We start from the raw sequence: 27,970 nt of genomic DNA, 5'->3' as shown, positions 1-27,970 counted from the left end.
TGTCCTATCGTAGATGTCCCTCGTTAACTCATTAAAGGCTTCATAATTCTAGAGAATTTCATAACCCTTGGTAGACTGTTGGAAATTCGCTATAACTACAATGATACAAAAATGAAAGTTCCAAGGCGTAATATTCTTCAGGTAAAACCCCCTTTATTCAATGATCCTATCAAATTCGTAAGTAATCTAACTGTCACGACCCGACTAGGGGTCGTGACGGGTACTTGGGGCTAACCACCGAGCACCACTCATTCTATTACTCATTATACTCATTAAGCGTTCTTTTATCTGATTCATACTCAAATCATAGAATAAATCATTTTTCGTTTGGAAACATAATTACTTTTATATACATAAGCCCTTCGGCTATTAAAATAATAATATATACACAATAGTAGCATCATGAGACCATACTACCCACACATGCGTATCTACGAGCCTCTACTAGAGTACTAGACATATGGTCGGGATAGGACCCTGTCGTGCCCAAAATATACATATATACACAAAAGAATAGTCAAAGGCACCTCCGGAACAATAGAGTGCTCTCAGGTCAGCTAATAGCTCCTACGAGTCTGGATCACCTCCCTGTCTACCTGTGGGCATGAAGACAACGTCCAAAGAAAACGGACGTCAGTACGAACATTGTACCGAGTATGAGAGGCATAAGTAATAATAATACATCAATGAGATAAATGAAGCATCAAATAAGGAGCAACTTGTAATTGACTGTTAATTATAAAAGAAATATGCATGCTGGCTTACTTCATAATCATCATCATATCATGTATGCATATGTGTATAAACTGCCCAACTATATGGGTACATTGTGATAATCATTAGCCTGCGTCCAAGCCTCCCGCGTTCGGGGTACCATCTCATGCTACCCACTAGTGGCGCCTGCCCATGCCATCTAGGCATGGTGTATACGCTGCCCGCCTTAGCGGTGTAATATCATCAACATGTAGTCATCATAATGCATGCATAGAAACTTAAAGACAGCTACTCTTTATCGAGGTGACATAAGGTCGTGAACCCCCGATTCCATTATGGAGCATTTATAAGCATTCTGCCTCACCTTGAAGGAAATAGCATATAAGGTGAGTGTATACAATAAACAACATCATTATCTACCTAGGAACATCATATCATGAACTCTAGAATCTTTAGACTTAAGCTCGTCGTCATCATTACTGGGCTCATAATGTATCTCTTATCTCATATGGCTATTCATGAACATAGACTCTTAGTTTTCCGGGATGTAAGAGATTCATGGAGAAGAAAGAAAAATCATGCCATAGGATTCCTGCCTTAGAAAGAAAGTACTAGCCTCACATACCTTTTTCATTTAACTAATCTATCGCTTGCTTGTCTCCTTCAATGCCCACGTTTCTACCGTCAAGAAAATTCGCATTAACATTAGCTAATCGATTACTTAAACGTGCTTACTAAAGCTAAAGAAAATTGGGCAGCATTTCCTTTGTTTCTACAACTTTCCATATATTCCATATCAACTCCCAAACATCTATAACAACATTCACAATATCACAAGCAACAATCATCATTCATCTACATTTCACAATTTGACTCCAATTTCTCCATAATCATGGTCATAGTTCATTATTGCATTTTCTCACATATAATACTTATTCCATGTTATAAATATCGTTCATAACATACTTACAATCACAACATATCGATAATCATGACTCAATCCAAGCCTTTACCCAACAATGACACTATTCCCACATTTATGACCCATTTTCTATATTCTTTCTACAATCCAAGTGTTTTAACTTTCAACACCTTAAATAACAAGGAATGATCATAAAACTCACCTTAGATAATGGAAGAACAATCCTTGAGTGGTAATTCTCTTCTTGCACAAAAACCCTCGCTCACTTCCCTTGGGATTTCTTGGTTTAGATGAACTTTGATATGTTTCCTACACTTGATTTTGTGGGTTTGATGAAGTTGATCATAGATTTCTCTTGGTTTCTTGTGGATGAAGAGTGGAGAAAATTCTAGAGTGTTCTTGAAGTGTGGAGAGTGGAAATGAAAGGAATTAAATGAGAGAGAGGTCCTTATATCAACTTAAAATCTATCCCGACCAGATTCTACGGATGAACATACGGTCCGTATAAATTATACTGACCGTATGTCTGGTTGTAGATCTGGTCCAGTGAGGTGTGCTGTTTTGGGCTGAACATACGGCGGGACATATGGTTCGTATGTTTTATACGGCCAGTATGTTTGGCCGTATAATGCCCAGCTTTCCGAAGTTCGTTCTCATTGACTCGTTTGATCTCCAATCCTTATGGACCCTTCTTGACACTTGATTAACACCTCAATGCCAATCTAAGGGACATTATCACTCCTCTCCGGAACATATTTAAGCCATCATTAACTTGTCGCTCATCATTCTTACCCGACACGCAACATATCCCTTGCTTTCCTTAACAACCCTCTTCCCTTACGTCAAATGTCTTTGAATCTCGCTTAGGATCATCAAATGCTATTTCTCACTTATCAAAACATCGTATACGTCGTGCCCTCCGCTAGCCTACTCATTGTACGTTAACGGGAAATTTTCCAAGGTGTAACACTAACACACCCCAGGGCTATCATAGGAAACATATAACATATACTTATATCATATTCAGAGTAATTGTCCTATTTGTCCTTAATGACAATTCCAACTCAACATTTCGACTCAACTGACCCGGAGTATCACAAACATACTATTCTTGCTTACCTCTTACTCCTCTTTATAAGTACCCAATCGGTTTCATTCTCGACATGTAAATACTTGCAGGTTACATAACCGTTCTTGTGTGATTCGTGAATGAACATCTAATCTTATTCATAAACTTCCCTTCCTTTGGTTCGTTCTACTTTACGTAACTCATACATACCCAAACTCTTTTGCCTAACTGTAGTGACTTGTCTCGTCATACTCTTTTCTTTCTTTTATTTGTTCTGTGATTATCACATCTTATATTCTACTATAAAAAACTTTATGTCCCTTCTTATTTGTCACTTATAAATCGCAATATCATGAACAAATGACTCTACTGTCAATTCTTTTACCTCTATTCCAGTATAGCATCGCTATCCTTTATAATTTTCCTTGAGTTATTTGCTCTCAGTGTCATGTTGTTCAAGGTCTCCACGAATGATTTTCAGTACAGTCTCAGATACCCGCTCGATTCTTGTTCATTTATTTACTAGCTATTAGACTTATTTCTGCATAACTCTCACTTTGTTTTCTTAAAGTCTATATCTGTCACATCTTAGGATTCATCGTTTCAATCTCTACACTTGTATTTTCCTTACTCGCTTCCCCCCTTTAAGGGTCTTACTTATACCATTCTAAAATTCATTTCGTCACTTCCAACCTTGAATACATGTATCCTTCCCTTATTATACTGAATCATATTCATGCCATTTCCCATAATTTGTAGCTATAGTAATTCATGTGTGAAGTCTTAACATACTCATCTTGCAATTTTGTGATCAAGTAATACAACCAACATAGCAATCCAAACAAGGATGTATTTTACTTAGCTCAACCATTAGTTATGAGTCAGTGTCTACATCTGCTCCAATTAACAACTTCTGTCCCATAGGGATACTCGAAATAGTCATATGTCTAGCTATCCATACCATCCATGTAATGTCACTTATCCCATTCTTCGATACTCAAAGTTCACTTATAACGTCATCTTTCCCTTTTATTCCCTCTCAAGTCATTCCTCTCTTTCCCGTATTCGATTTGTAGTAACCGTAAATGCATTTTTCCTTAAACCCGCCATCTTTATTTTCAAGGATCTAAGTCTCATGCGCAACTAATACCCCTTATGCCTCATACTCTTTTACTCTTGTGTTGCACTCAACATTGATTTCAAAACCCATCATAATCATTTCGTATTTGTCGTTGATGATAGCCTTGCTTTATCGCTTTATCGTCATATGGTAAACTCATAACTCATGGCCACATTTTTCTTTCCAACTGATTCCTTTTTATACTTTACTTATTGTATAGGATATTCGTAGGAGATGCCTCTTTCTTTTCTCATAATATGACTACTTCTTAAGCGCGCGTACTTCGTATATTTCCTTTTCTTTCTATATCCATACTTATTCCTTTAAATTCTTTCCTACTCAATTTATCCTATTACCTCCCGTTTTATAATCAATCCATTATTCCTCGCACAAGGAACCCTATTCTTAACCCAGTCCCACTTTGTCCTTTAAAATATATAACTTCTACACAATCCATTTTTCGCTTCCAAAACTTATTCTGTTCATTATGATCATCCCCTCTCATCTTTATTATGCTGATCCCTTTTTCCTAACAATCATTTTATTTCGTTATTCATCTTTCCATAGTCTTGGTATTTTACATTCAACCAAAGATATCACTCGTGATCTCGATTATACAAATCACAAACTGTTACTACTTTGTCATATCACTTTTCTCTGATTTTTTTTTTCAAGTTGACTTCCTTTTTCCTTTTGCTTGCTATCATCTTTGTCATTGCGAAACCTCTATGCTGGACTTTCCCTTAACAAGGTCTTATAACCTTTCTTCTCTACTACCTCATGGCTCGCTTATTGGTTTCTCACTTGCATTCACTCTTTATTCATATAGAACATGACACATCTTTAGTCGTTTTCTCGCTATACTTCACCTACTTTGTATTATAGTTCTTACTATGATCTCATTATATCCTGATCATGGTCAACTCTATAGAGTGCCACTTCTTGATCTCATTCGCAAGCCTACTTATAAAATAGAATAAACCTCATGAAGTAAGCATAAGACCTGTTACTATTTCTGATCAGCCCTATTACACTTACCACATAAGTTGTCTTACCAATGTATTCACATTCGTTATAAACTTTCGTATATCGCACCCCTGTCTCAGTAACTGTCACGACCCCACTAGGGGCCGTGACGAGTACCCGATACTTGTACCGAGCACCCCTTACCTATCATGTTACCTTTACCTCTTAGCAAGCCGTATAAACAGTGCCATATTTGTTTTGAACATTATTCAACATTAACATTAGCCGCGTCGTCATAAACATAAGTAGTAAACTTTCTGCTATCGCGTTACACATGGACGCGAACATCTCAAAATACAAGACATCTAATTGTACATATCTGACCGTGCATATCTGTCTACGAGCCTCTAGACATAGTACACTTATACATAGAAAGGGCCGAGTACTGTCGTGCCCGAGAATACATACAAAAAATAGTACCACGGAAATGAGGCTCCAGAACAATTGGAGCGCTGTCAACACTGCTGGTAAGGCTTCTAAGGATCAAGTCCACCCGTCTGCTGACCTGCGCGGCATGAAACGCAGCGTCCACAAGAAGGGACGTCAGTACGAATAGTGTACCGAGTATGTATGGCATAAAAGATAATATAAACAGGAGCATAGAGTACAATTAACAATATCAAGAGGTCGTAGGGCATGTAATGAGGTAAGGGGGTCACCTGTACTTAGGAAGGCCCCTTTTTCAGGCCGGCTATCATAAAGGCTTATCTTCTCCTCTTTGAAACATTGCTTTTTCACAGGCACAGAAAACCGTGTTTATATCATGTCATGTTTCATCGTATTATATCATGCCCTATCATAGCGTGTCGTGTCGTATCACATCTTGGTATATTATGTCATAGCATATCGAGTCATAGCATAGCGTTTCTTAGCGTATCATATCATAGCTTAGCTTTCCTTTGAAAATCTTTTCTTGTTCATATATTTATATATATATATATATATATATAAATAGAACATGTCATATTGCCGAGGCGTCGGCAGCCGATCCATTTAGCCATAAATACACATCCCGCGTCCGGGCATCCCGCGTCCGGGACGATATCATGTCATATAATGCCAACTGATCAGGTGGATATGCGTATATAACGCTCTGCCCTTACCTCCATCTTCCCCGTATATATATGCATATATCATGTACATATATCAGCATCTATAGCGCTCTGGCTCTTTCATCATATACGTATACGTGTATCATGTACATATATCAGCGTCTATAGCGGTCTGGATCTTTCATTATATACATATACGTGTATCATGTACATATATCAGCGTCTATAGCGCTCTGGATCTTTCGTCGTATACATATTTTATAAATATATACATGTCTTATATACAAATACTTACCTTATATTCATATACATGTCCATACACATATACCTGTATCATATAACCAGCATGCACGGGAGTTCAAGGAAAGTTACATGTCCATCGGAGTGACGTAAGGTCGGTGACCTCCGATTACACTATGGAATACTCGTGATGGCTTCGTCTCACCTTGAAGGGACGAGTATTTTAAGGTGAGACTATCAACGGAGAATAATATTAAAGTAAACGAAAAATGAAATCGGGGCATCATAGATGTCAGTTCATAGGCTTTGCAATCCTTAGAAAATAATGTCATAGCTAAGGAATATAAATAAGATTCGAAAATTAGTTTATTACTTTCATATTCACATAGAATACTTAGCTTAGGAATGTTAGTCATAGAATCGTTCCGGTAGTACTTATCGTAGGCATATCCTCTCGTCTAGCATCATTGTTATCATTATCATCGTGGAAGTCTCCTCGTTAGAGTAGTTATAGTACTTATCATTTGGTAACGAAATCGGGATCAAAGGATTCCCTTGGATTCAACTTCTAGTAAGTCAAACAGAACTATAAGGAAATTCTGAGAACAACGGGCCCACCTCGGCCCGAATAAGGTAGCGTATACGGTTTGCATATGGTACATGTTATGGCGTTACTTGTGAGGGTTTTAGGGTAGTCGAGTCCCATCTATGCAAGTTCTAGGGGTTTAGGAGGTCTTTTCAACATTTCGCACACTTTATAGTTCAATTCTACTGAAGGAAAAAGGAGAAACTTTTGGTGCGGATTCTGGGGAATAAAGTTGTCCCCGAGGCTCGTACCCAACTTATTATATCTAAGACATGACATAGAAAGAAGGGTGAAGCCTTAAATACCTCTTTCTGCTCGTTACGCTATTCCAAATTCACGTTGCAATTCCGTCAAAATCTGCAAATTGGTAACATTTACCCAAACTCTCATTAGGGTATTTAGAGTTGAAATCTTAAGGAAACACTTGGCTACCGAAATTTCGGCAGCACTTCCTCTGTAAGTATACCATCCTCAACATTCAACTTAGCCAAATTCTAATCAACCACAATCCGGGAATTCAAACCCGGCCAAACTATCAACGTAAATTCAACAACCACATTAGAATTTCCATATTTAAATCCAAGATATATTCCAACACTTCAATTAGCTTACTACTTCCTTCAAGACTTCCTAATTCCAATGAAACAACTACAACCTTATAATACATATATTCCAACAACATCATAGTAATATCATTACATGTCTTCCATACAAGAACATTATTTTCAATTTACACACAAACTTCAAACTACTAATACTTCACAACACTTATCAATTCTTTATATGCAATATAAAATCCACAACACAACAACCAAAATACTAAATAAAACTTGCTCATCATTCCTTCATAATTCACCAATATACACGGCTATACATATAGTATACCACTCACGGCCACCACCCCTATATCCATATTTTTCATGAACTTCACTCATTTTTGTATACTACACCATGCACAAACATCCATAACATAAAAAGGGAGTGAATTCTTACCTAGTTCCTTGATTCTTCACTTGGCTAGAATTGACAACTTATATGAATATGTGTTTTTCTTGCTTCAATAACCACTCTACTTTGCTAAGGACTCTTCAATGGAGTGTTTGGATGGAAGAGAATAATTTTTGAAGAAAAATTTTCCAAAGGTCTTGTGGGTTTGGTCTTGGCCGAAATGGCCCTTGAAGGTTTTTCTCCTTCTTCTCTTCTTTGTGTTCTCTTGAAATTTCTAGAGAATTGTATGAATTAGATGACTATTAAGTCATCTTTTTAAGCTATCCATTTAATTCTCATATGGTCTTGGCCCATCAAGAAAGGTGGATGGCCAACCTTGACCCAAAAGATGAAGCCCACTTTTTTTTGTATTTTGTAATTCATGAAAAAATTATTTTTCAAATTTCAAATTTACCCTTAGCCTTCCTCCATATTTCTACGAGTCATATTGCGAATTTCCTTTTATGCCCTTGGCCTTCCTCATTATTTCCACTTCTAAATTTTTCATATGCAACTAATATGCCAAACAAAATAAAATATGGCCTTGCTTGTTGTCCTCCCGCGATTGTCTTGAATTATCCGATTGCACAAAATGCGGGATATAACATCCTCCCCCCCTTTAAAACATTCGTCCTCGAATGTTAAACTGGCATCATAGCTTAGTATAATACTTCGGGGAGGTCTCCCTCGTGGTCATCTCATACTTCGTTTACCATATCCATTTTAGGAGCTTAGATTGCCTTCATGTCGTAGGTCATTTAAGTTAGTTCCGAATACTGGCCCTACGTTAATAAGTCCCCTTTATTGGATCTTGAATCGCCATAGTCCATTTTAGGTCTAACATGTTCTTCCCCCCTTTATTAAGGGGTCTACGCACGCCTATGCCCTTTGAATAACCGTCGTCCTTTGCGATCTTTACAGTGGTAATTCCTTCTTCGTGGAGTCTGCCGCGTCTATCCCCTCACTAGACATGTTCCCGTATATCGCCGCATTAGGGCTTTCTAGCATCATCTAGTGCGGATTCAACATCGGTCTCACCTTGTAACATCTGTACTTTTCCCCTTCATCCCCAAAGCTTTGTCATGCCTTCTCCGTTTCTGCTAGTCTATTCCGTCTTCACATACCCGACTTCTATAGAGTTTCTAACCACCTCATACGCTCTAATTTACTTTATACTACCTAATTTCATATTCGTCTCTTGTTCCCATATTTATGAAATTTTCAGCATGTTTCCCAGGGGGTCACCCATCTTGAAATTGCTCTCACCCTAGCACGCTTAACCTTGAAACTTTAATGCATTTCAGCATCTTAGCGTTAGTATTTTCGCCTCCACTCCCTCGCACTACTTATATCACATAATATGGAACGAGTTGGGGTCTTAGCAGATTTCGAAACGCCCGCGTAACACGTCTTTTCTTTTATTTACAGTTCTAACCTCCGCAATCTCTAGTATTCGTCTTTTTACCTGTGCGTATGGCTACTTTTCGTCCTAATTTCCGAATTCTTAATATGTTCAGCAATACAAAGGGCAGTGTAGGATAAGATAGAATCCGAATCAATTAACACGCATATCATAGAAGGTGCCGAAAAAGTACCTGTGGCCGCGTCTGCGGAAGGCTCAGGGTCCTGTCATCCTGTCAATGCATATAGGCGGTGCGGAGGACCGGCTGAACTAGGTGCCCCTCCTCTACCTCGGCCGCGGCCCACTGGTGTTTGGGAAGTCTGTCCAGGAGGGCGTACGGTCGACGATGAACCAACCGCGAACCCGGCGGGCTGGGCTCGATATCCCTCATACCTCAGTGGGCAATCACGCATCAAATGGCCAACCCGCCCACAAGTATAACAAGCACCTATACCTGCGCGACACTCTCCAGAGTGTGGCCTACCACATCGAGCACACCGTGGCGGGGGTGGCATCATCCTGCTAGAATCAGATCTATACTGGGATCCTGAAGCTCTAGTACCCTGATCTGGTCTCGAGTGAGTAGAACGGTCAAATCCCCTATCCGCAAATCGGGGTGGCGCGCCGGCCAATGATTGGCCTGAATACCTAGATCGCTCCTGTGCCTGCCCCCCTATATACTCACTTCTAGTCCCAGAAGATCTGCCCCTTTTTCTGGAACCCCTATCTGGATAACACTCCTCTCTCTGTAACTGGTACTGTTCCTCCAGATTCTGGGCGTGGGCCTGGATACGAGTAATAGTCATCCCATCCTGGAGTGAAGCCGTCAAGCATTCCTTGACTAAATGTGGCCCTAGCCCACTCACGAATCCGTGCACATGATCTCCCCTATCAGCTATCAGGGCTGGGGCATACCTGGCTAGTGAGTTGAAACGAAAGCTGTATTCTCGAACACTCATATTTCCCTGTCTAAGGTTCAAGAACATATCGGCTCGAGCTCGTCGAACCTCTGGTGGTAGGAAATGCCGTAGAAATGCTTCAGTAAACTCCTGCCAAATCGGAGGGGGTGCATTTGCTCCCCTCGAAGATATCCAGCTATTATACCACAGAACTGCCACATCCTGCAGTCTGTATGAAGCCAACGCTACGGACTCCGTATCCGAAGCATGTATGATCCCCAGAGTCCTCAGCATCTCGTCTATAAAACTCTGCGGGTCCTCCTCTGGTTTTGATCCATAAAACTCTGGAGGCTTCAGGGTGATAAAGTCGCGGGCCCTTGCACTTACCGCTCGGTTTCCCGGGTCTGCATCTTGCCGCTGAGCCTGTGCGGCAACTAGCTGGGTCAACAACTGGATGGCCTCGGCCATCTGCTGGCCCGGAGCTGCTGGCGGTGGAACTGGAGGTGCGGGGGCTGGAGCTGGAACTCTTTCCTGCTCTGCTGGTGCAGGGGGAGCAGGAAAAGTCTGAGGGGGAGCTTCATTATGAGATTCTCCTTCTTCTAGCCCCCGTTCAACTCTTCTTCCAGCCACCGTCTCGCCCTTCTGGGCCGCCCTAGCTTTCTTCTTCGGCGGCATTACTGAAACCATAACACAGGATTAGGAAATGAATATGGAAACCTGGTAGTATAGCTCTATCGCACGATCTTGAGTACAAAGAAGGTCATATTTCCTAAATGTCCTGTAGCCTCCTGTTTATAAGTGTGGCGCGCTACACACCCATAAACAAGACTCTACTGGACACGGCTCGTAGACAAACCCCTAGGACCGAACTGCTCTGATATCACTTCTGTCACGACCCGACTAGGGGCCGTGACGAGTACCCGATACTTGTACCGAGCACCCCTTACCTATCATGTTACCTTTACCCCTTAGCAAGCCGTATAAACAGTGCCATATTTTTTTTGAACATTATTGAACATTAACATTAGCCGCGTCGTCATAAACATAAGTAGTAAAATTTCTACTATCGCGTTACACATGGACGCGAACATCTCAAAATACAAGACATCTAACTGTACATATCTGACCGTGCATATCTGTCTAAGAGCCTCTAGACATAATACACTTATACATAGAAAGGGCCGAGTACTGTCGTGCCCGAGAATACATACACAAAATAGTACCACGGAAATGAGGCTCCGGAACAATTGGAGCGCTGTCAACACTGCTGGTAAGGCTTCTAAGGATCAAGTCCACCCGTCTGCTGACCTGCGCGGCATGAAACGCAGCGTCCACAAGAAGGGACGTCAGTACGAATAGTGTACCGAGTATGTATGGCATAAAAGATAATATAAACAGGAGCATAGAGTACAATTAACAATATCAAGAGGTCGTAGGGCATGTAATGAGGTAAGGGGGTCACCTGTACTTAGGAAGGCCCCTTTTTCAGGCCGGCTATCATAAAGGCTTATCTTCTCCTCTTTGAAACATTGTTTTTTCACAGGCACAGAAAACCGTGTTTATATCATGTCATGTTTCATCGTATTATATCCTGCCCTATCATAGTGTGTCGTGTCGTATCACATCTTGGTATATTATGTCATAGCGTATCGAGTCATAGCATAGCGTTTCTTAGCGTATCATATCATAGCTTAGCTTTCCTTTGAAAATCTTTTCTTGTTCATATATATATATATAAATATAAATAGAACATGTCATATTGCCGAGGCGTCGGCAGCCGATCCATTTAGCCATAAATACACATCCCGTGTCCGGGCATCCCGCGTCCGGGACGATATCATGTCATATAATGCCAACTGATCAGGTGGATATGCGTATATAACGCTCTGCCCTTACCTCCATCTTCCCCGTATATATATGCATATATCATGTACATATATCAGCATCTATAGCGCTCTGGCTCTTTCATCATATACGTATACGTGTATCATGTACATATATCAGCGTCTATAGCGCTCTGGATCTTTCATTATATACATATACGTGTATCATGTACATATATCAGCGTCTATAGCGCTCTGGATCTTTCGTCGTATACATATTTTATAAACATATACATGTCTTATATACAAATACTTACCTTATATACATATACATGTCCATACACATATACCTGTATCATATAACCAGCATGCACGGGAGTTCAAGGAAAGTTACATGTCCATCGGAGTGACGTAAGGTCGGTGACCTCCGATTACACTATGGAATACTCGTGATGGCTTCGTCTCACCTTGAAGGGACGAGTATTTTAAGGTGAGACTATCAACGGAGAATAATATTAAAGTAAACGAAAAATGAAATCGGGGCATCATAGATGTCAGTTCATAGGCTTTGCAATCCTTAGAAAATAATGTCATAGCTAAGGAATATAAATAAGATTCGAAAATTAGTTTATTACTTTCATATTCACATAGAATACTTAGCTTAGGAATGTTAGTCATAGAATCGTTCCGGTAGTACTTATCGTAGGCATATCCTCTCGTCTAGCATCATTGTTATCATTATCATCGTGGAAGTCTCCTCGTTAGAGTAGTTATAGTACTTATCATTTGGTAATGAAATCGGGATCAAAGGATTCCCTTGGATTCAACTTCTAGTAAGTCAAACAGAACTATAAGGAAATTCCGAGAACAACGGGCCCACCTCGGCCCGAATAAGGTAGCGTATACGGTTTGCATATGGTACATGTTATGGCGTTACTTGTGAGGGTTTTAGGGTAGTCGAGTCCCATCTATGCAAGTTCTAGGGGTTTAGGAGGTCTTTTCAACATTTCGCACACTTTATAGTTCAATTCTACTAAAGGAAAAAGGAGAAACTTTTGGTGCGGATTCCGGGGAATAAAGTTGTCCCCGAGGCTCGTACCCAACTTATTATATCTAAGACATGCCATAGAAAGAAGGGTGAAGCCTTACATACCTCTTTCTGCTCCTTACGCTATTCCAAATTCACGTTGCAATTCCGTCAAAATCTGCAAATTGGTAACATTTACCCAAACTCTCATTAGGGTATTTAGAGTTGAAATCTTAAGGAAACACTTGGCTACCGAAATTTCGGCAGCACTTCCTCTGTAAGTATACCATCCTCAACATTCAACTTAGCCAAATTCTAATCAACCACAATTCGGGAATTCAAACCCGGCCAAACTATCAACGTAAATTCAACAACCACATTAGAATTTCCATATTTAAATCCATGATATATTCCAACACTTCAATTAGCTTACTACTTCCTTCAAGACTTCCTAATTCCAATGAAACAACTACAACCTTATAATACATATATTCCAACAACATCATAGTAATATCATTACATGTCTTCCATACAAGAACATTATTTTCAATTTACACACAAACTTCAAACTACTAATACTTCACAACACTTATCAATTCTTTATATGCAATATAAAATCCACAACACAACAACCAAAATACTAAATAAAACTTGCTCATCATTCCTTCATAATTCACCAATATACACGGCTATACATATAGTATACCACTCACGGCCACCACCCCTATATCCATATATTTCATGAACTTCACTCATTTTTGTATACTACACCATGCACAAACATCCATAACATAAAAAGGGAGTGAATTCTTACCTAGTTCCTTGATTCTTCACTTGGCTAGAATTGACAACTTATATGAATATGTGTTTTTCTTGCTTCAATAACCACTCTACTTTGCTAAGGACTCTTCAATGGAGTGTTTGGATGGAAGAGAATAATTTTTGAAGAAAAATTTTCCAAAGGTCTTGTGGGTTTGGTCTTGGCCGAAATGGCCCTTGAAGGTTTTTCTCCTTCTTCTCTTATTTGTGTTCTCTTGAAATTTCTAGAGAATTGTATGAATTAGATGACTATTAAGTCATCTTTTTAAGCTATCCATTTAATTCTCATATGGGCTTGGCCCATCAAGAAAGGTGGATGGCCAACCTTGACCCAAAAGATCAAGCCCACTTTTTTTGTATTTTGTAATTCATGAAAAAATTATTTTTCAAATTTCAAATTTACCCTTAGCCTTCCTCCATATTTCTACGAGTCATATTGCGAATTTCCCTTTATGCCCTTGGCCTTCCTCATTATTTCCACTTCTAAATTTTTCATATGCAAGTCATATGCCAAACAAAATAAAATATGGCCTTGCTTGTTGTCCTCCCGCGATTGTCTTGAATTATCCGATTGCACAAAATGCGGGATATAACAGTAACGTTGTTACTTTAAGCTAATAGACTTGTCGTTTTTTACTTGTGCTTATCCATCCAATCAATACTTCAGTATCACACTCTGTTGGAGTTACCCTTTCTCTTCTATGTCATGTTTTAGTACTACCAGTCTCCCAAATTCACTCTAGTATTTCTCTTTACCATATCAATGTAGATCTTATAATTACCGTTACTATCAATTCATAAACATTTAACTCGTCTCTTGTAATTGTCAATGATACTCCGAACTTAATCCTGTCCTGCCATTACTTTTTACACAACATCCTTTCCCGTTAGGACCTATTACAAGCTTCTATCTTATCTTCTTCAAATTCTAGGAAACATTTCGGCAGAGTTTCCTCTATATTTCTTACTATCCAAAACCTAACACAGCAAATACCAATAATGCCTCATAGGTCTAATATATACACAACATATCTCAGCCACACAGGGCTCCCAATTTCCAGTAAAAGTACAAAGATGTCGAAACTTACCTCATATATCACACATCGAGATGTACCTGATCCTTCAGCGATCTGCCCTGTTATACTTTCCTATTTACCTTTCCTTTCATTCTTCAGCTTTACATTTCAATCATACCTCAATATTCTTACCTTACCCGACATATATCTTTCGTACCGTTGCTTACTTTTGTACTAATTCATTCAATTTGTTTAGTTCACAAACTTATAACTGAACTTATCATCAAGAGATACATTTAATCAATTGCTCTATTGTACTTACACTGACTAACTCTATGACAACCAATCCAATATCATATAAATACATATTCGGACAACGTAGCCTCAACGAAGTGACTTACCTTTGTAACTTCCAATATCATCAGTCACTTTCTTCTGTCGATACCGTTCTTCTGGTGAAATCAAGGGTTAGTATAAGGAATCTCATTTCCTATAGCTTGGCTCTATCGCACGATCTTAGATATGAAAGAAGAGTAACCATCCTAAATGCCCTGTAGCCTCCTGGTTATAAATGTGGCACGCAACACACCATAAACAAGACTCTACTAGACACGACTTTGCAGACAACCCCTAGGACGAACTGCTCTGATACCACTTTGTCACACCCCAATTCCGATAGGGCATGATGGGCACCCAACTCTTACTTAGAGCTGAGCGAACCCTCTAGCATTCACATAATGAAACTGGACATAAAAAAAATCAGAAATATAATAAAGTACTTTCCGTCAATCTATAGAAATTTGCGAATGATACTCAATTAATCAAAAACCAAGTCAAACTAACATATCGGCCTACATGGTCGCTTCACTCAACACATGATATCTTAACGTACTAACCACAAGACACTGTCTGCAAAGTCTCTAAGAGTAAACACCTGAATCATATGAGTCGGGACAGGGCCCCGACGTACCCATACGCACATATGATAACCATAATGACTCGGCACTGCTCCAGGAAGAAAATGGAGTTTTCCAATCCCAACTGATAGCCAACCATCCTAGCTGAATAATTTTACCTGCAAAATAATCTGGGACTGTGTGGCATGAACACAACGCCCCCAGGCAAAGGGACGTCAGTACGAACAATGTACTGAGTATGTAAGGCACAAGAACATCAAAGTACAGATGAATCATGAAAACTAGTCTCAATAATTGAATGCATCTGTGGCTAACATCTGAGAATTTCTGCGTAATTCTATATGACTGAAACTGACTCCATGGCATATGATAGGCATAAATTATAATATAACTGATAGTGTTGTGGAACATCCAGCCTGATCCATATATAATATAATAATGCCGAGAAACGTACGGCCTGATCCATATATAATATAATAATGCCAAGGAACGTATGGCCCGATCCATATATAATATAATAATCATATATGTACCGTACCCGGCCCTCTAGTGAGGGACTCAGTGAATAATGCAATGAAACTGTGCACGAATGCATACCCATCCCAGGACTCGGTGAATGATATATTAACGGCATGCACGAGTAGAATATCATGAGCAACCATATGCAAACTGAATCATCATCTGGGACTCAATAGAATAATTAGAATGAACCGACACTTGAGAATCAAAGACAACTGTCATGTCAAGTACCGCTGAGAAGTAGAATTCATTGGAGTCATGTATGTTCATCGTTCGCTCGTTTATGTAATTCATGCCAAAAAGAAAGAAGTGATAGCCTTAACATACCTTTGTCGCTTACGCGCTTAAATCAACCTATGCTTCCAACAATGGCCAATCTACAATCAAGGTAAAGGAAACCGTAAACAATTTGCAAAGGGTTTGTACAATACTTCTTTAGGTTCGTAACCAACTTCCGCAAATTTGAGCAGCATTTCCCCTATATTACCTACTCCAATCCAACTTTAAACAACTCCCAATCAATAGTAACAACATCAACAAAAATGGTACATACAAGTTTCTATATCAAACCAAGTAAGAATTATGCCACAGTCCCTTTTCAACTGGTTCAAGAACATGAAATCTCTTCCCTTGAGTTTTAGTCCAAGTCTATATAGACAAATCTTCCATCAATTCTCCTTATAAACACATAGACATATATAGCAACATCAAGAACGTCTTATTCAAGCTATTTACCAGAATTTCCATCCATAACAACATCTACATAACCCACAAAACAGTCCAACAAACAGCCCATAAGCCAACAACAACATCAAATACGATTTACGGTATAATTTTCGTATTTCTCGTCCCATGATATAATTATGACCTGGATGAAATTAAATATACCTAGGAGAGGAGAATTATTACCATATATGCCAAGAAATAATCTTCTTCCTCCTTACTTCACTTCGAAGAAAGCCCGAATTCAACAACACAATAAGACGGAATAACGAGATTGAAGCAATGTGCAAAACCCATAAAAAATTGAATAACGTTGTTGGTTAACTTCCAAGAACTGAATGTACTAGTACGTTTCTGCCCATATTATACTTAAATCACGACGCAGCTATAAAAATTAGCTGCTGCCCCTACGCTTCTTCTCAAAATAAAATCTATGAATTAACATATGTATACATGTATTAATCACAATCTAAACTACTATAATACTTTCCCCTCCTTTACACGTGTATGCCTTTAAGTCCACCTCTATCCTCTCTTAATCTTGTCAATGCCACATTATTAATAGAGGTATATAGTCACCAACTTTGCTGCCTTACGTGACACGTGGATGTTATCCACTTCTCCATTTAATTCAATTAATACCATAATCAACTCCTTATTCTCCCACTTTATTCCAATGTTTAACCAATTAATCATATAATTAATTTCTTGATCATGATTTACTTAAACATGAACCACTTTTAACACACTTCATATACTCATTATCATAATAATGTGGTAGAACTCTAGTCCATAGCCTCTTTATACATACACCAAATATTATTCTCAATCACCGTCGTCACACTTGTTAAGTCCTAAATTATTTTGGGACTTCATCCTTTTACACACCGATCTCGTTATTTGCATACTCTAATATGATCAAAATCCTCCGGTGCGAGCGGTTCAAACCATAGCCCGAAGGTACCGGTATAGTATTGATGAAACTTATACTATTCAATTTGTGTAACCTCTAACCTTCACGAAACCTACTTATCACTTGTTAAGCATCGCATAAATACTTATAACCTCAAAAATTAACCTTGTCCTCGAACTTATGTCGATTAACTTACGACAAGTCCAATGTACAAAAGTACAGGATGTAACAATATATATCCAAGTCTTACCAAGAAGAAGGTTTGTGCACCCACAAAGAGAGATTTCAGAATATTGAGCGATCAACTAAGATATCAAGGATATTCAGAATGTTGGCGTGTGATCCTGGTACGAGAAGAAGATTGAAGAAGCTATACAATAGAGTTTATCTTTAACAGTTCTTGAGTCTAGAAAACTTGTATTAGGTTGATTATCGAGTTGTATCTTTATCCACTTTCATAGAAGCATACAGTTTGATACAAAACGTAGTAAATTCAACTTAAAGTTGGAGGTCAACTTGAACGTTGGTTGATAGTCAAAGGTTGATTATTAAGATAAGGATTAGAGGTTAGTTCCTAGGTTACAAAGTATGTAACTTGAATTTGTAAACGCTCATCGTTGTAGTGGAGTTTTGGGGAAAATCGTACAGAGGTTTAGGTCGTGGTTTTTATCGCCCTTGTGAGCCGGGTGGTTTCCACGTAAAATTCATGTGTTCTTTTCTTACCTATTGTTTATATTCTGCAAGACGCAAACGTAGAACAAGCAAAGTAACATGTTCCATCCTTAGGCAAAAATTGGATATTGCATAGGATAGGAAGTAGGTCGTGCAACCCAACAAGTGGTATCAGTGCAGGTTTTCCTCACGGAGGCTAACACGTCAGGAGAAGATCATGATGAGTGTTGCACCACTATGAAGGACCCAGTAAGTAGAAATTAGGCTCTTCAATGAAGCTCTCAAGATAAAGGTCAAACCCAATAAGGGAAAGAGTATCGGCACACCACAAAAAGAAGGATGCTTTAAGTGCGAGAAGAATGGTCACAGAATCAAATATTGCACACTATCAGAAATCGAATGGAAGAGAGAAAAAGCAGAAAAGAAAGGTTGAAGGATCCGCTCAATGATCAGAAAAGCAACAACAGTGTTAAAGATAATGAAAATCCCTCAACACTCATGGCTGACGAGAAGTCGAACTTAGAAAAGGACTCAAGGTTAAATATTCTTGATCTAAAAGACAAGTTAGATCCCTTCTCTAAGGAAAAATTCATATCCCTAATGATCGCTCTCCTGGATGAACGTTATGACATGAGCACAAATAGAGTTGAGTTGTTTAATCCCCTCTCTGGATTGAAAAACAAGTTCATGAAAAGTGTAGCCAGTAAGGAAAAGGCAAAAAGGGAAAACCACTCCCTAAAAGTCAAACTCTAGATGATCTAACCCAAAATACTGAGGGATGAAAAGCTGAGACTCAAACTGCCTCTGAACCAACAATGGCGCGTAGCTGACAGCTCCCAACCAACAATGGCGCGTAGCTGACAGCTCCCCATACTCCCAAAAGTATAACCCATGGTTTATTGCCACAAGCTCTTCTATTCAAAAGGATCCTAGTCAATTCAATAGAAACTTCACTTCTACCCCACTTTTTTTCTTTTCAGGCTAAATTGTTGGGACGGACTTTTTATAGGGATTCAAGCTTACGAAATGCTTTATCATTCTTACTGAAGAGTAAAACTCAAGTGGATTTTGACACAGGTGCGAAGCAAGTCTATGCGGAAACGATAGGAGTCCAGAGGACTTGTTACACCCCGAAAAATTTCACGCTACCAATGTCGTGGACAGCTTAGTATGGGCCTAAGGAAGAGTAAATTTATGCGAGGATTAAGGAAAAAGGTTACATTATAAGAGTGTAATAATGGTATACATATGACATTTGGAGGCCATATGAGGTGAATTGGTTCATATGTCAATTGACGGAAGCCCACATTGCTGAAAGCTAAGTGGGGCCCACACGCCGGAGTTTTATAAAGGACATAAAAATGGATATATGAGTAGTACATGGAAATTTGAGCAAGTCATAAGAAGGACCCATAAGCCAAATATGGGCATAAGCCCTCCAAAAGGACGATTTAAGGAAACATTTTCGGATGATCTGACTTGGAGGGACACAAACGCTGCTATAAGTTTGTAATTTGGAAAAACACCAAGAATGAAAGTTGTAGATAATTGAAAGAGCTTTCCAACCATAAGTCGTGGGACCTCACACAATATCGGTATCAAGAGTTATGACCTTTTTACTGAACGAATGCGCAGTCAAAACAATTAGGCCTGCGCGAACGCGCCCAAAGGGGGCGCGATCGCGCTGAAGGAATTTTAAGTCGGTCCAGGCAGAACCTAACCGCTATTTAAAGGGGCATACCCCTTATTTTCCCCAAAAAACACCTCAAATATTCTCAAAAAATCTGGAGAATTCTCCCCAAATCCCCAAGCCAACCTTTTAGCCCAAACCAGGTAAAAATTCCCAAATTCTGGTCCAGGCGACGTATAGTTACAACTACAAAATTGTATAGTAATGCATTGTAGCTTTAGTATATGGTGCAGAAGTGAAGATATTGCAGTATTACCAAGAGAAAGGTATGAATCTCTTTCTATTTATGTTAATACCGGCTTATTTATGAAGAAAGCGTGGTTAAATAATTGTATAACGGGTTGGTTAGTTATGGAAGTTGGAAAACAGCGTGTGGGCTGTTCTATGGAATACTTTGGAGTTGGAAATGATGCTATTGATGTTCGTATTGTTATTGTTGTTGTTGGCTGTTGAATTGAGAATTCGGGCTAGACATATAAATAGAGGAGATGCTGCCCGATTTTTGGCAGAATATAGAATAGTTTAATTTGAAACTTGGAACAAGTGTGCAATAAAGAGGCTAACGTTAGTGTAAATCGTCTTAAATGTAGACTTGCGAGCTCGGGCGAATAAGCGTAGCTAATAAGAGGTGGAACAACTATGTTAAGGCTCGTCCCTTTCTTTCAAAGGCATGATTCCTATGTTATGATTCCATAACCGCCTTGTTTTCAAAAGCTCGAAGTTCATGACTCTTAAAGCCTCTTATGATGTTAATTGGAATATGTTCTATGATGATTATGACGATGATGATGATTCTCTTCTTTTGAAACTCCGAAGCTATGATTTGAAGGCATTATTTGCGAATTTCCGTCAAACCATAGACTATTGAGCCATTCCATGAATCCCTTAACCATACTTATTATTGATGGTCTCACCTCATGTTACTCGTTCCTTCGAGGTGAGATATAGCGATGATAACGATTCTATTTCTAGTGCTACCTAAGTTTATGATACTTGAGACTCCCGTGACATCGTCGATTTCATCTTGCGATAGTTGATCCTGCAAGGATTGATATGATGATAATGGTAACTCTAATGATCATGTTGATTTAATTTATGTATATATGTATGCATTGCATCCCACTGATCAGCTGGGGATAACATCGAGCCCCAAAAGGGCCGAGTAAGATAACATCGAGTCCCGAAAGGGCCGATAAGATAACACCGAGTCGCGAAAGGGCCGAGTAAGATAACACCGAGTCCCAAAAGGGCCGAGAAAGATAACACCGAGTCCCAAAAGGGCCGGGTAAGATAACACCGAGTACCGAAAGGGCCAGGTAAGATAAAATCGATTCCCGAAAGGGTCGGGTAAGATAACACCATGTAAGATGCTATATATATGTATTTATATTACCGCGCCTTAATGGCCAGACAAGGTATTATATATGGATATGTATGGAAAAGTCTTTTTTTTTTTAAAAAAAAAAAAAAAGCTAAGCATGCACGACATTCACCTTAAAAGGGCATTCAAAGGCACGGGCTGATCCCTTTTATGTTACTTATCGTCATACGTTTATTATATTATTTCCCATGTTCACTATCTCTTAATATGTTACTATTCATGCCTTACATACTCGGTACATTATTCGTACTGACGTCCTTTCTTGTGGACGCTGCGTTCATGCCCGCAGGTGTAGATAGACGAGAGAAGGATCTTCCATAGTAGGCTGCCTTTAGGTACCAGTTCTGATTGGTGAGCTCTATTTCTTCCTAGAGCACTGCCGAGTCTAGATATATATATATATATATATATATATATATATATATATATATATATATATATATATATATATATATATATATATATATATACATACATATATATATATATATAGGCATGATTTTGTTCAGGGTATGTCGGGGGCCCTGTCCCGATTGGTATACTGCAGTCATGTTCATAGAGGCTTTGTAGACAGTTCCTTTGTACAACTTAGTCATAGTGTGACGATAGTAATGTTGGCATCACGGGTCCAATGTACATATACTTATGCATGATATTATGTTCGTATTTAGCCTCTCGATCCTATTGTTTCCATTTGAGACACGAAGGATGTAAGTTATAAGTTGGTTCGCTCGGTTTCCGTAAGGTGCCGGGTGCCAATCAAGCCCTACCAAGGGTGGGGTGTGACAAATTGGTATCAGAGCAGTTCTGTCCTAGGGTTGTCTACAAGCCGTGTCTGGAAGAGTCCTGTTTATGGGTGTGAAGCCGGCCACATTTATAAGCAGGATGTTGTAGGGAATTTAGGAATCATTGACCTTTCCTTCTGTCTTAAGTCGTGCGATAGAGCCAGAGTCTAGGAAAGATCGCTTCTGATCCTTTTTCCTGCAGGTAAGTGTAGACTGACGAGAGATGAAAAGATCAGCCTCGAATAGTGGGGGTGCTAAGAAGATCCCTAGAGTTGTCCAGGACCCCAAGCTCCAGGACCGAGTCGGAGGAGCCTCAGTTATTCCATTGAGACTGATCCTTCGGAGGACTCAGCGACGATTCCTCTAGAGTTTTTGACTTCCAGGGAGGGGGACCCCCCTAAGGGTAGTTATGACACAGGTCTGTCCAAGTATTCGTCTGGGACACCAGAGGAGGAGATCCCCGAGGCCGTACCAGCTGCTCCTATGGTAGAGCACTACGTTAGAATAGCCTCCCCGGTGAGTGTTACGAATTACTCTAGCCCTCTATCCTGGCTGTCCGTAATCCAGGAGTTACCCAGTTATCTATATCCCTCGGACTCAGATGAGAGAGATGATGAAGGCTAGATGAGCAGATGGTGGGTAGACGATGACGAAGAGCACATCTCACCTTATAGTCCACCAGATCAGACTAGAGATCAATCAGCTACAGGTATATGAGCCCTTATTGGAAATGTATATGTATGTGTCTTTGCTCGAGATTATTATTTAATAGCGGTGAGCGGGAATCCGAAAATGGCCGATAATCAAGTATTCATAAGTAACGGCGATCAAGGTGTTTTCGCCACCATTGGGAATCTAGAAATCTAGGACGAAAGGTAGTCATACACATAGGAGAAAGATGAATATTGAGGATTAAAAATGTTATATCCCGTATTTTTGTACATTTGAATATTTTTAAGCTAATCGAGATAAGTTTATGGACAGGATTATTTTGGGATATGAGATAGAGACTTTTAATCCCCGATTTTAATAAGTGCATGACTTGCTTGCAAATTTCTATTAGTGTAGAAATATTAGTGGAGATTAGGGATTAATTAACCAAGATTATATTATTAAGTGGGGATTAGTGATTAGTTCTGATTAATTAGCCTAAATTAGATCGCTAAGTGGGCCCCACTAAGACATGGCTGAATATGATTAGCTCGTGGATAATGACATATTAATGGGACACATGTCATGTGGCTGGACACTTGTCAACTTAGTGGGCAGCATACAAATATCTAATGGATGACTCATTATATTTCTTTCATCCACAAAGTGAGTTAAGAGAGAGAAGCTGTCATCTTCACCAAGTGAAGTAGAGAGAGGAGCTCTCGGCCATGGCTATGGCAGCAACTCCAAGTTCACTGCCATGGCATCCACTACCAACCCCAAATGAAAAAGGAAGAGAACTATAAATCCCTATGGTGTTCTAGTGATTCAAGGAGGCAGCCATGGCTGCCGAAGCTCACACCCAGCCCATGAAATTAAAAGGAACAAGAATTTTGATTCCATGAAAGTATTCTAAATGTTCCAAGGAGGCAGCAACATTAGAAGTTAAAGTTGAAGAAGGTGAAGTGGGCAAATGATGATATGATGATATGATTATGGTACCGCGTCCCATGATGGGCCGGGTATGGTATACGTGTACACGACTTTATTCACCGAGTCCCATAATGGGCCCGGTATGGTATATGATAATGATATGCATGATTTTATTTCGTAAGGCACAGGTACAGTGATTTCTTGGTTATCATACTTGTCTCCTGGAATCTCTACTTCAGTTATGATCTTCCTTAATGTATTTCATGCTTTATATACTCAGTACATATCTCGTACTGATCCCCTTTCTTCGGGGGGCTGCGTTTCATGTTCGCAGGTGCAGATACTCGCTTTGGTGATCCACTAGCTTAGGACTTCTACTTATCTACCTTGGAGTGCTCCATTGTTCCTGAGCCTAGACTGTGAGGACCCACAGGCTTGCCTGTGGACCCCCCATACTGGGGTATTGTCTACACCTGGGTACAGCCAGTTCGCAGCCTTGGCCACACATCTGCGTGTGCCCCGCTTCACGCTGCAGCGATGCGGAGTATCAAACCCGGAACCTCAGGCTTCTTTACACTCCAAAGGAGTCGCCTATCACCAATTGAGCTGCATGCTTGGTCACGCCCCAAACCATGGCCTGGGCGTAACACGACACTCGGGCCTTGCTTGCATGTGTCCGAGCGAACCACATGGCTTGCTTGTCAACATGGGCATCAAAACAATATAATCTACATGATGCAATTTAAATGAATCATGAAAAATGTAATTTGCGGAATAAGTCTTGAAATTATCTCATAGCATGAAGTATCATGAAAACATAATAGTCTGCAAACATGAAAGCATAACTGACTCTGTGAACTAACATCTGTCTATGAAACCTCTAAAACATGTCTGGATACTAACTACCAGGACATAGCCCTGGACTACTATAAACTGAATACTAATGCAAACTCCATGTTGAACCCCGAGAGGAGTGGGGCTCACCAATAAGCTGATACCTGAAGTGATCCTACTGCGCAGGTGTATGCTCCTGAAAATCGGTATCTGCACCGTGAAGTGCAGGCCCCAGGAAAAAGGGACGTTAGTACATGGTGAATAGTACTAGTATGTAAAACCTGCTGAAACGAAGAACATGGCATAACATAGATATAGGACATGAACTGAAACTGAATGTAATTTGAACATGAGCATGAAACGTGAGTAAAGTCTGAAAATAGTAAATCAATGGAAATACATGTATATAAAACTGCTTGTAACGTGGGGAACGCTATAGTATAACCGACAACATGATTCTGGTACTTGCGTCCTACCAGCAGAACACTCACACCTTGCAAGGGGTATGAGATTTAAGTAATAATAAGCATGTAAGGATCCAAACTGCATAATGAAGGTGTTGCCTCCTTGCTGACAACCCTTATCCTACGGTGGCAACGTAGTTTCAGGCTATCTGAGCCTTCTCGGTTAACTAAGCAATTCCCAAAAACATGAACATGATATAGTTGGCTAAGAACCCCGTGATTTTCGTGAAATAACTTGTAAATAACTTGTAATCATGATTTCACGAAATAACTTGTAAACATGGTTTCATGGAGTAACTTGTAAACATGGTTTCATGAAATAACTTGTAAAGTCTTGCAAACATGTTCTTGATTCATGAGTAATAAGAATAGTTCGTAATCATATATAGATAATTGACTTGAAAACATGCTTGCAACTTGCGAGATAAAATCATAAAGTTTCATATAAACATAATGAGAACACATGAGGATGAATTCATGATTCATGGATTAAGCAAGGGTTCCTAATAACCGTAATGGAAGATTAGGAATTCAACAACGAATATAGATACAAAATCCATGTACATAAATACATAAATACGGGCTACTAATATGTTGGATTTAATACCCTAGGATTTGAACTTCATTGATATCAAGAAACGGAGCATGGGGAAGAACGTAGAGATTCCCACATGTGGATGGAAGTTCTACATACCTTAAATTGCTCCAAAATCTTGAATTAAAGACTTGAATTTTGGAGAAGATTTCCTAAATCTTGATTCTTGAACCTTGAGATGGTTTTCTTGATAACCCTAGATTAGGAACAATGATTTCTTGCTTAGATTATTAGAGTATATGTTAGAATTGAGTTGGAAAGGTTTACTCAAGTTAGAAAGGGATTAGGGACTTGAATTCAACCTAGAATCATGATAAACTTACCTTGGAAGTTTCTTGAGGCTTGGGACTTGTTCTTCCTGACTTTAGGGTAATTTTTCGTGACTAGGGGTGTTAGGGAAATAAGCCCCAAGGTTAAATATAACTTAAAATGCGAAATCCCAACTTTTAACCCGAATTCAACCTGTTTCTCAATGGGTCCGCGAAGCGGGGCCATCGCGCGCGCTCTCACGAGCCCTCACGCGCCCCGAGAAGCGACGGTGTCGGTTCTGCACAGTGTTCAGTAAAATAGGCATAACTTCTTGTACACAGCTCTGTTTGGGCTCCACAATATACCGTTGGAACGCTATTCCAAAGGGATACAACTTTCATGTTTTAAGGTTTCTCAAATTCCCAACGGAGTTTCACGAAAGTTGACTGGAAGGCAGACGTATCGAAAACTTAGCCGATTCTATAGAATTTTAAGTGTCTTACTATTAGCCATATTGAGACGATCATATCTACTTGCTCCGATCTCTGATTGGCTTGGTCCTTATATCGTTAGAAAGGTATTTCTACATACTACAACTTTCATTAAGGGTACTTTCCCAAATTCCCAACTAATCAAGGATTTATGGCTGCCCGAAATAGGCCTATCAACCATTTTCGCAAAACGTTCAAACCATCAGTTTTATTCCACTAAAACTCTAATGATATGAGTCCAAACTTAGTTACAAGATACGGGGTGTTACATAGACTTTTGGGTACAGATCCTTTTGATGTATATATATATATATGATATTGATATGTAGTGGCAGCCTTGTCGGCTTGCGTATCATATTATGTTTTGATTAGTAGTGACTCCTCAAGAGACAGGTTATTTGAGTTTGTGTATATATGATGACGTTATGAACCTCTGGAGTTCCTTTGCAAGTTTCCATATTGATTTTAGCTTCAGTTCGACTATATATAACAGGTACGTATATGAGTGTCCAGGTCGGGCACTAGTCATGGCCCACGGGGTTGGGTCGTGACAAAAAAGGCCAAGGTAGTAATTGTGTAGTCGGAAGAGTAAGAAATCCTTTCTAATTCGGAGGGAGATGCATCACGAGTATGTTTTGGAATCTGTTAAGACTTCAACTTGCTCTAGATTATGTGATGAAGGTCATGCGGTGAGGTGGATGCGATTATACCAGCACTAACGCGCCGGATTTTATCAGAGTTTCAAGGTTAAGCGTCCTAGAGTGAGAGAAATATCAAGATGGGTGACCCCCTGGGAAGTGTGCTAAAAGTCCTATAAATTCAGACATAAGAGACAAATGAGAAACTAGAATAGCCTAAGGGAAATTAGAGTATGCGGAGTGGTTGGAAACCATAGGAAGATCGCGTGGGATGAGGCAGATTAGACCGGAAAAGAGGAAGAAGGTGCATCACAGCTTTAGAACTAGGATGAGTTTAAGTAGTGTTTGGAAATACTTAGTAAGCGAGGAGTTAGTAAAGATATACATGAGTGCACATGATATCCCATATGTGGCTGTATCATTGGGTATGTGTATCCCAGCAACCGGCGTTGCGGTATATTGAAGGCATTGATCGAACAGGGTGATAAAGTTAAATTGACAAACGAACGTTACCAGGTAGGCTGATGTTATTTTCACCACAGGCTAGAACTGGAAAGTTCTAAGGCAATGACATCTGGAAAAGAAAGAAAGTGAATATATGGAAGGTAAAGAGATCAAAATGTCGAAAAAGTGAAAGAGTAAGAAACATGAGAGAGTGAAGCTTCCAAGAGAGACGACAAGCAAAGCACGGGACTATTTCGGTAAAAATTCGAAGGTAGGAATGTGAAAGGGATAAAGTGTAGTAGTATGGAATAAAAGAGGAATGTGTGGGGCTAGAGAACAGATTTCAATAAGTGGGACTAAAAGGATAAT

This window comes from Lycium barbarum, chromosome 10, assembly GCF_019175385.1.
Source record: "Lycium barbarum isolate Lr01 chromosome 10, ASM1917538v2, whole genome shotgun sequence".
NCBI lineage: Eukaryota > Viridiplantae > Streptophyta > Magnoliopsida > Solanales > Solanaceae > Lycium > Lycium barbarum.
Note: the sequence above shows the minus strand (reverse complement) of the source record.